Source organism: Oryctolagus cuniculus, chromosome 7 (assembly GCF_051225735.1).
Source record: "Oryctolagus cuniculus isolate XC-2025 breed Fujian yellow rabbit chromosome 7, ASM5122573v1, whole genome shotgun sequence".
Lineage (NCBI taxonomy): Eukaryota > Metazoa > Chordata > Mammalia > Lagomorpha > Leporidae > Oryctolagus > Oryctolagus cuniculus.
In genome coordinates this window covers 86,796,290-86,806,512 of record NC_142873.1, presented here as the reverse complement: position 1 = coordinate 86,806,512, position 10,223 = coordinate 86,796,290, and positions in this window count along the sequence as shown.

Genomic DNA, 10,223 nt, shown 5'->3' with positions numbered 1-10,223 from the left:
GGCTCTGGCACCCTTCGCGACCCGCCGGTTCACCCTAAGCAGCCCGCACTGACCCCCTCCGAGCTCTTCGCTTTGCACAGGAGCCGCCGCTGCTCTGTGCCAGGGCGTGGGCTCCAGGCTTCAGAGCCGCCCCGGGGGCCAACCCTGTCTGGCGGTCTTGGGGCTGCAGCTCCTTCTGGGACAGCCAAACCCGGCCCCCGGTGGGCACTCAAGCCCGCATGCAGCGGTCCACCTGGATTTTCGCGTACCAGGTGGAAACACGAAACCTAAGACACTTCAGGCCTGGACCTTGGACCCTCCCTGGGCTTTCTGGCTTCACATGAGTTCTGAGAATGGAGTGGACTGTCGACTGGACTCTTCCGTAGACTGGGTGCCAGGGCGGAGGGAGCCCTGCCAGGCTCCTAGGGGGGAAAAATGTGAGAAGTAAATGCCTGAGTAGCCTTTGACCTAGAACCTTTTTTTTCATTATTTCTTTTTAAAGATCTGACCTTAGTGTACTCCTTAACGAGAATGGATCGGGAACTTTGGTTAATTTCAATTACAGTCATTTTGGATTTATTTTAATTTTTAAATATTTATTATTTTTGGCGTGGATAAGTTTATAAAGATCGCTGAATCCCCCTAACAGGGTATCAAGAATTGTCAAACCTTCTACAAAATCTTTTTTTCAAATCTTAAACCAGTTTGCATGGACAATTTATAATGAGAAATCTCTTATCTTGGGCTGAATCCCAAGTGCTATGAACAAGGTAGATACCCAAAGGATATAATTGGCACAGCCAGTTCTCAAGTGTAATGTGGGAATTAGTTTAATCTCTAATGCCCATGTGCCTCCACAGAATTTAACACCATCTCCTTCCTGTAGCAATGGAGTTACTGTGATGGGCTTGGTTTTTCAGCTGAAATCCCAAGCTTAGAGAGATTCAGGCATAAATGACAACCTTCACTTAATCCTAGTTTAGCTGAATTGTGTAGACCCTTCCTTCCTTCCTCCTCCTTCCTGCCCTTTCTTTCTCTTTCTTTTTTTTAAGGATTTATTTTTATTTATTTGAAAGTGGAATTAGAGAGAGAGAGAGAGAGAATATCTTACATCCACTGGTTCACTCCCCAAGTGGCAGAAGCCAGGAGCTTCTTCCAGGTCTCCAACATGGTTGCAGGGGCACTTGGGCAATGTGCTGCTGCTTTCCCAGGCACACAAGCAGGGAGCTGGCTTGGAAGTAGAACAGTGGACCTGAACCAGAGCCTATATGGAATACTAGTGCTGCAGGCGGCAGCTCAACCTGTTGTGCCACAACGCTGGCCCCTGTCTTTATCTCTTGAGGAAGACCTAAATTGATGAAAAGATCACCTATGTTCTTAAATTACAGGACAGTATTTTTAGATGTTACTCCTCATGGAATTCATTTATATACTCAACCCAATGTCAATGAAAATTGCAGCAAGATATTTTTAGACCAAACTTTTTCTAAAATTCAGAGAAATGCAATGAACCTAGAGTGACCAAAGCAAATTTTTTTAAAAGAAGGACAAAATTGTAGGATTTACCTGATGTGATTTCAAGACTTATCAAATAGCTATATAAGCAAAACAGTTTGGTATTGCCGAAAAACAATGTATAGAGTATATATGAATGTGGACAATGGAGCAGAACGGAGTTCACAAAGAGGCTAATGTGTATATAGTCAATTGATTGTGACAAAGATGTCAAGGAAGAAAGTAAACCTTGACAATCAATGTAGTGGTGGTACTAGATCAAAAGAATACATGGATATCAAGTCAAAACAAAGACAGGAAGCTCATATTCAGAGCCAAAAGTTTAGGTAAACATTTATGGAAAGCAAGACAACCACACATAAAAGAGATGTAGTTAAGATCTAATCTGGGCCAGCGCCTCGGCTCAATAGGCTAATCCTCCACCTGCGGCGCCGGCACACCGGGTTCTAGTCCTGGTCGGGGCACCGGATTCTGTCCCGGTTGCCCCTCTTCCAGGCCAGCTCTCGCTCGGGAAGGCAGTGGAGGATGGCCCAAGTACTTGGGCCCTGTACCCCATGGGAGACCAGGAGAAGCACCTGGCTCCTGCTTTCCAATCAGCGCAGTGTGCCGGCCGCGGCGGCCATTGGAGGGTGAACCAACGGCAAAGGAAGACCTTTCTCTCTGTCTCTCTCTCTCTCACTGTCCACTCTGCCTGTCAAAAAATTTAAAAAATTTAAAAATTTTAAAAAAGATCTAATCTGTCAGTCTTACTTTCAGCTTTTGCTATGCTATTAACTGTGTCTTTTTGGACATGCTAATGGTTCATTTTTGCAAATAGAATGAACATTTATCAGTATGACATACATTGTGCTAATCCTATGAATGGTATTTCAGGCAAGGAGTGTTGAGAGCAAAACAAGTCCCCAAATTAGAATTTCAACATACAATTCTATGTGATGCTGTTGCTCTTGCTGTTGCTAGGAGATCCAAATGTTATATTATTTGACATTACTGAGTCATGTTTGCTGCAGTTTCCAGTCTTGGAATACAGTTATGAACCACATAAAGACATTTCGATCATCAGTGGACTGCAGATCCAACCATGGTCCCATGACACTACACTAGAGCTGAAAATGCCTGTTGCCTAGTGATTCCATATCCATCTTAACACTGCAGCAGAACCCATTACTCATACATTTGAGGTGATGCTGTGTAAACAAACCTACTATACTAGCAGAGTATAAAAGTGCAACACACACAATTATGTACAGTGTGTGATGCTTGACAATAACAAACAACTGTTACTGGATGAAACATTCACTATGCTCTACTTTTTATTGTTATCTTAAAGTGTACTTCTTCCACTTGTCTATTAAAAAGTTAGCTGTACAATAGCCCAAAGCAGGTCCTACAGGAGGTGTTCTAGAGGGGTCATTGTTATCATAGAGGATGATATAGAGGATAACCAAAAACCGTCCAGTGGGACAAGATAAGGAGGTGGAAGGTAGTGACACTGATGATCCGCACCCTGTGTAGGCCTAATATCTGCTTGTGTCTTAGTTAACAAAATATAAATTTAAAAAATAGAAAAAAGATTATAGAATAGGGATGTAAAGAAAAACAATATGTTTGCACTGTAGCAAATGTGTTTGTGTTTGCAGCTGAGTATTAAAAGAGACAAAAAGGGTTTTTTAAAGATTTTTTAAAATTTATTTTGAGAAAGTAACATATACAGACAGTGAGAGGGAGAGACAAAGAGAGAAAGGTCTTCTTTCTGTTGGTTTACTCCCCAGATGGCCGCAACGGCCGGAGTTCTGCCAATCTGAAGCCAGGAGCCAGGTGCTTCTTCCAGGTCTCCCACGTGGATGCAGGGGCCCAAGGACTTGGGCCATTTTCCACTGCTTTCCCAGGCCATGCAGAGAGCTGGATCAGAAGAAGAGCAGCTGGGACTAGAACCAGCACCCATATGGGATGTCTGCGCCAAGGCGGAGAATTAACCTACTGCACCACAGCGCCGGCCCCTCAAAGAGTTTTCAGAGGACTACACTATGGCATAGCAGGTAAAGCCGCTGCCAACTGTGCCAGCATCCCATATGGGTGCTAGTTTGAGTCCCGGCTGCCCCCACTTCTGATCCAGCTCCCTGTTAATGCAGCTGGGAAAGCAGTAGAAGATGGCCCAAGTACTTGGGCACCTGCACCCATGTGGGAGACCCAGAGGAAGCTCCTGGCTCCCGGCTTCTGATCACCCTTGCTCTGGCCATTGTAACCATTTGGGGAGTGAACCAGCAGACTGAAGATCTTTCTCTCTGTCTCTCTTTCTCTCTCTCACTCTACCTTTCAAATAAATAAATAAATCTTAAAAAAGAAAGAAAGCAACATAGCACCTGATTGTATAACTACAAAATTTTTTAAAAGTTTAAAAAATCTTTTTTAAAATTTATCAAGTAACAAAGTGGAGCCACTGTTGGGGCACAGTGGGTTAAGCTGCTGGTTATAATGCCAGCATCCCATTTCAGAGTGTCGCTTCAAAGTCTTGGCTACTCCACTTCTGAACAAACTCCAGGCTAATGTGCCTGGGAAAGCAGTGGAAGGTGGCCCAAGTGCTTGGGTTCCTGCCAACCAGGTGGGAGGCCCAGATGGAGTTTTTTTGGTGTGTTTTGTTTTGTTTTGTTTTGTTTTGTTTTTTGGTTCATATCCTGGCTGTTCTGCTTTTTATCCAGCTCTCTGCTGTGGCCTGGGAGAGCAGTGGAAGATGGCCCGAGTCCTTGGGCCCTGCACCCTTGTGGGAGACCTGGAAGAAGCTCCTGGCTCCTGGCTTTGGATCGGCTCAGCTCCAGCCATTGCAGCCATCTGGGGAGTGAACCAGCAATGGAGGACTCTCTCTCTCTCTCTCTCTCTCTGCCTCTCCTTCTCTCTCTTTTTTTTTTTTTAAAAAAGAGATTTATTTATTTATTTATTTATTTGAAAGCCAGAGTTGCAGAGGCAGAGAGAGAGAAGTCTTCTATCCGCTGGTTCACTCCCCAGAAGGCCACAATGGCCAGAACTGCACTGATCTGAAGCCAGGAGCCAGGACTTTGTTCCAGGTTGCCCATGAGGGTGCAGGGGCCCAAGTACTTGGGCCATCTTTCACTGCTTTCCCAGGCCATAGCAGAGAGCTGGATCAGAAGTGAAGCAGCTGGTCTCAAACTGGCACCCATATGGGATGCCAGCACTACAGGTGGCGGTTTTACTCACTACACCACAGCACCAGCCTACAGATGAAGTTTTAGGCTCCTGGCTTCATCCTGGCTCATTCCATCATGGCCATTTGGGGATTGAACCAGCATATGGAAGATTCTCTCTCTCTCTTTCTCTCTTTCTCTTTCCCTCCCTCCTTCTCTCTCTCTCTCTCTCTCTCTCTCTCTCTCTCTCTCCCTCTCTTTCCCTCTCTCTCTCCCTTCCTCCTTTCCTCCCTCTCTGCCCTTGCAGAACTTACATTTTAGTGGACAAAGACAGGCAATGAATATAATGAAGGTAGCCAGTGTGTTAGAAGGTGATACACACTCTGAGTAAAAGAGCAGAGAAAAGAGCATGAGTATTGAGAAGTTGCCATGTTAAAGTGGTGGTGGGTAGGCCTCACTGAGAAGTCAACATTCACAAAAGCCTGAAAGATGTCCAGTTTAAGTGTTCCAGGCAGGAGGGACATCCAGTGCTGAACAGGAGCTGCCTGCCTAGGGTTCTGGAGCAACCACTAGGAGGCCAGTGTGTCTGCACAGGTGTGAGCCTTGGGAGCCATGGTAGGAAAGAGGCTGCTCTCAGGAGCCAGCTCCTGCTGGCCCTGTACCCTTTGTGAGGACTCTGACTTTGACATGCAGTGAGATGGCAGTCGTTTGGAGGGGTTTGAGCAGAGGACCAACTCAATGTGGCCTATAGTTGAAAAGTGCATCCCCCTCTGGCTGCAGTGTTGAAAACATAGCATGAAGAGATGCAAGGATGACTGAAGGTTTGCCAGACATCATGAAGACAAACTTGCCATCAGCTGAGATGAAAAAGAAAGCAACATGAGCAGTTGGGGGTGGGGGTGGGTCAGGATGTGTATCTGAGATCTCTATAAAGTGCTTCTTTGAATATCTGATAAAGGGCTAGTTGGCCTGATTTTGTTTTCATGTCTGTCATGGACTAATATTTCCAGAAGATACTGTATAAATAAATTGCTAGGAACACAGAATAAAGAAATACAAACCTTAGTTTTGTTCAGTCATAAAGTTATTCTGTCACAGTGGATAGAGTTTTTAAATATTTTCAATTTATGTCCTTCTTTTGTTGCAAATGAGTAACAAATATTTCGTGGGCGAGTGAACTAATAACAAACATTTCCTGACACTCATCCAAGATTTTTATAACTGTGTATTAGTCATCCAAGTGGAAACATCTAGTAAACTATTGGTTATTTAAATCCACATTTAACTGTCACCAATGGACACTAGCAATGCCTATACATAAACTTTGAACAGAATTTAGTACTAATTCTGATTCAACAACTATTCCTCAAATACAGATCTCCTTAGAGGCACTATGCTGGCTTTTTTTATAGTGATGCTCTGGTGAAGGGATAGATTAAAATCTGTGGACATTCTTAACAGGCTCATAATTTGGCATTCCTTCATGCTAATACTCTTTAAATTTTTTCTTATGTTAACTAACACGTATACTCTGTATCTGCATTGGAAACAACTTCTTAAACACAGTTTTCCAAACTAGACAAGTTTGGGGAAACATACTGAACTTCTCAAAATTTAGGTATTAAAGCTGGCTCAACTCAGGGATAGGAGTATTGCCTTTTGGTTGGACTTTATTGTCGCTCCCCCTCTTCGTGGAGGAACGACACAGGACCCTGCACTGTTCTTTTGTCTGCTCGGCCCTCCCCGGGTTTGCTGCTGGTTCTTCCCGGGTTGGCTACTGTCCCTTCCACCTCCGTGGAAGGGCGGTTCCCCCTAGCCACTTTCCCCACTTCCGCGGGGGAGCGGCACACCGCCGGTCGGCTCTCTCGGGGGCTGCTCAGGTGTTCCTTCAGATAGATGTTCCTGGTGCATGTTGTCTCTCTCCTCCTTTATAGTCCTCTTCCACCAATCCCAACTCTGCTACCCACACGCCGAGTACGCTGCTCTCCTCCAATCAGGAGCAGGATCAGCTCCTGCAGCTCAGTCAATCAAATTGGCGAGAGGCAGCTGTATAGAAGTTGTTACTCCCTTCTCAGCGCCATATTGTGGGAGAGCAGATGCATAGAATAAGTCTTAATTCCAGTAACAGTCTAGTCCGAGTTGCTCCCCACACTTTATGATTTGTACTTTCACATGGTAAAAAAAAAAATTCAACCTAGATCTTTCTCCAAATCTCAAGCTGCCTACCTGTTGAGAAAAGAATCAGTTTATTGCTCTACTGCTATGTAAAAAAGTTTCCCAGTGGAAACTTGAACTGACAAGCTACTTGCAATTCACTATAGCGATTTAGTATGTTTTGAAGGATGCATTTTATGACAGCTATGTGGTTGCTCCCAGACCTTATTTGGCTTGGTTCTGAGAAAAGCAGTATCAGCTCAAATTTTGCAGAGTTAAAACTGAGATTTAGAGAGTCTATTGGCTTGTCTGATGCCCTTATCAAAAAACTGACAAACTTAGGCTTCAGCACATTTTTTTAAACTCTAAATACAGTTTTACTTGAATACTTCCACTTAAAAACGGAAGTGTCTAATAGTAGCGATCACTATACATGTAGAACTGATACTGACTGGCTCCTGGTGCCTGCTGATCCTGTAGGGCCATCCCCACCATTACAAAGACTGCCCCACCACCAAGCGTTTCTGGGTATAGGGAGCGGAGGCTCACCTATGCTCACAAAGAAGTCTACCCTGCCACCACCTGGCCCCAGTTTTCCTCCTGAGAGTCTGTATCAGCCCCTCTGCAGATAGCTGCAGCCCACATCCTGCAGATCAGCTACAGGGCACTGCCTTCCCTCATGGAAGGCCCAGCAAGTCTGGAGCCAGGAGGGTGTGTGTCCCCCTTAGTCCCCAGGAGACTCAACCTGTTTTCTGCTGAAGCAGTGAATGTGCTTTTGTCCCCGACTTTAGTGCTGTGCATATTCTAGTTTCCCACTGACGTTTTATTCCATTTTTTCGAGAATTCTTGACATTGATTCTTCCTTCCAATACTCAAGCTCTGTTCCCAGGCCAGGCTTTTCTTTCTGATTTTCCCGTTTCTGAAGCTGAGGTCTCTTCTGAGATGCCCCTCAATTCCTCAGGCACTGAATGCTGGTCGCTTCCCCCAGTACCTGGAGAACATGCAGTACTTTCACCAGTTAGGGCTCAAACCGCCTGCCCGCCTTTTCTCCCTCCCAGGCACACTGGGGCAGATAGCAAAAGAGATAAAGTCTCCTATTCCAGGAACTCACCCTGTAGATTCCGAGCTAACACACTGATATTTCCATAGAAGGGGTAGGAGAGCCACTCACCAAAATAATGAGTGGAAATCCACCTTTTAGATAATCTGTCAGATTAGCTTCTGCAAACCCAATCGGAAAACTACCAGCATGTCTTTGAATACTCAGAGAAGTATTTTCAGTTAATGACTACTTGGCTCCATATTTTCATTCCACCAATAAAATGAAAGCTAATTTTTAAATATCTTGAAGTTTCAGGCAAGTGTAATTCAGGCTTCCCTGGAAGAACACATAAGAATTCATTGGCCATCACAGCAATCTTTCATTTTTGACCACTTCCATGAAAGACTGGATGGCCAGTCAATAACGAATTTGTAACATGAGCAAATTACTAAACATTTCCACTGAATTTCTCTCTTGGTATTGTGACTGATGACTCATTCCTTTAAACGAATATCCCCTTGGGGTGTCTCTCTTAAGAGAAGACGACAGAAAGGCTTGGTGTCTCATCCAAATCACAAGGTAGAATCCTTACTTCCTTAAATTTGACAGCAAGGAATTATTAATTATATAAGGAAAAGAATTCTTTGGGAAAATACAAAGAAGCTTTTATGAGAGAGTTTTTAAAGATGTGATTTCAAGAATAGTCCATTACACAGCTCAACATAGATTTTATTAAATGTCCATGTCAGACTATGGAGATATAAAGGAATGAGACATGATTCCTGCCCTAAAGTCTAAAGAGTTAGACATCCATGTAAACAAGCCATTGTGACATAATGTGATGTTTTCTATAATGGACAAAACAGAGGAAAGAGTGACTAATTCTATCTGTGCTTCTGTGGCTTTACAGAAAAGGTGATATCTGAGTTGGAGCTTGAAAAATAAAAATCAAAGCTGTCTGGATAATGAAGAAGAAGACAAGCATTCAAGGTTGGGGTAGAGGCAGAGTGGAGGCATGTGTGAGGAGCCGTGTATAAGCAGAGCTCTGGCTCCCGACCTGGGATACATAAAATCCAGGGCCTGTGTGGCAGTGTGACAGAGGCTGTGAAAAACCACAGGATGAGGAAGTCATGATATCGTAAGAAATAAAAGCAAATATAGGGTCTGGTGCTGTGGCGCAGTGGGTTGAAGCCTTAGCCTGAAGCACTGGCATCCCATGTGGGTGCTGGTTTTGGTCCTGGCTGCTCCTCTTCTGATCCAGCCCTCTGCTGTGGCCTGGGATAGCAGTGGAGAATGGCCCAAGTCCTTGGGCCCCTGCGCTCACGTGGGAGACCAGGAGGAAGCACCTGGCTTGTGGCTTCAGATTGGCGCAGCTCCGGCTGTTGTGGCTATCTGGGGAGTAAACCAGCAGATGGAGGCCCTCTCTCTCTGTCTCTGCCTCTCTTTGTGACTCTGTCTTTCAAATAAATAAAATAAATCTTTATATATATATATATATATACACACACCCATTGTGGAGCAGAATGCCAAAATGTTGTGAGTTTTTTATGTGAGACAAATATATTTCAGCTTTACAAGTCTATTGCAAGCTATACCATCTCTTACGGTTAGACTTACTGCCAGCCCCCGACCGCTGTGGTTTCATGCTCCTTCTGCTCTGAGGGGTCTTAAGGCAAATTGAGAAGTGCTGGACTTAAATATGGGTTGGGCTGAGAAAAGAAGCAGGAAATGATGCTAGGAAAATAACTTGTTATCTTTCAGAAGCCTGTGTGTACGGTGTTTCATATGCCAGACTGAGGATATTTAAGCCAGATGATGATGGGATTTGATCTCAGATTTAGAGCACTTGGTGGCAACTCAGCAAATAAATTAGAGGAAGGGGAGAGAGAACCAATCAAGACACTCTTGCTAACATCTGGTGAGAGATAAGGATGTTGGAACCAGTCAGTTCTTCATTAGTTTAACTAACATGCCTAAGAGCAACTTCTTGGGAAAGAAAAGACTTACTTTGGCCTACAGTTTGGAGAGTCACTGTTCATGACTGGGTAGCGTCTGCTGGAGGCTGGCAGTGGTACACGTGTGGAGGAGCAATTACACGGTGAGCCAGGAAGGACAGGCACAGGAAGCGGGCTTGGCTTATATAGTCAACTCTCTTCCAAGAACTACATTTCTGAGATCAAGCCTCCAGCAACCTAAAGACTTCCCAACGGGTCCACCTACCAGAGGCCACAATAGATTAAGTCTCCATCCTTAGTCCATCAGCGATTAACACAAGGCTTCAGGGTTTTGAAAGTCTGTATGAGTTCCGGGGGCCAAGTTCTGTTCAATGCCTGACAGCTGGCTAAGTGGAGACAGATTATTTGTTACTTAAAAGAAAAATGACAGAACTGAGT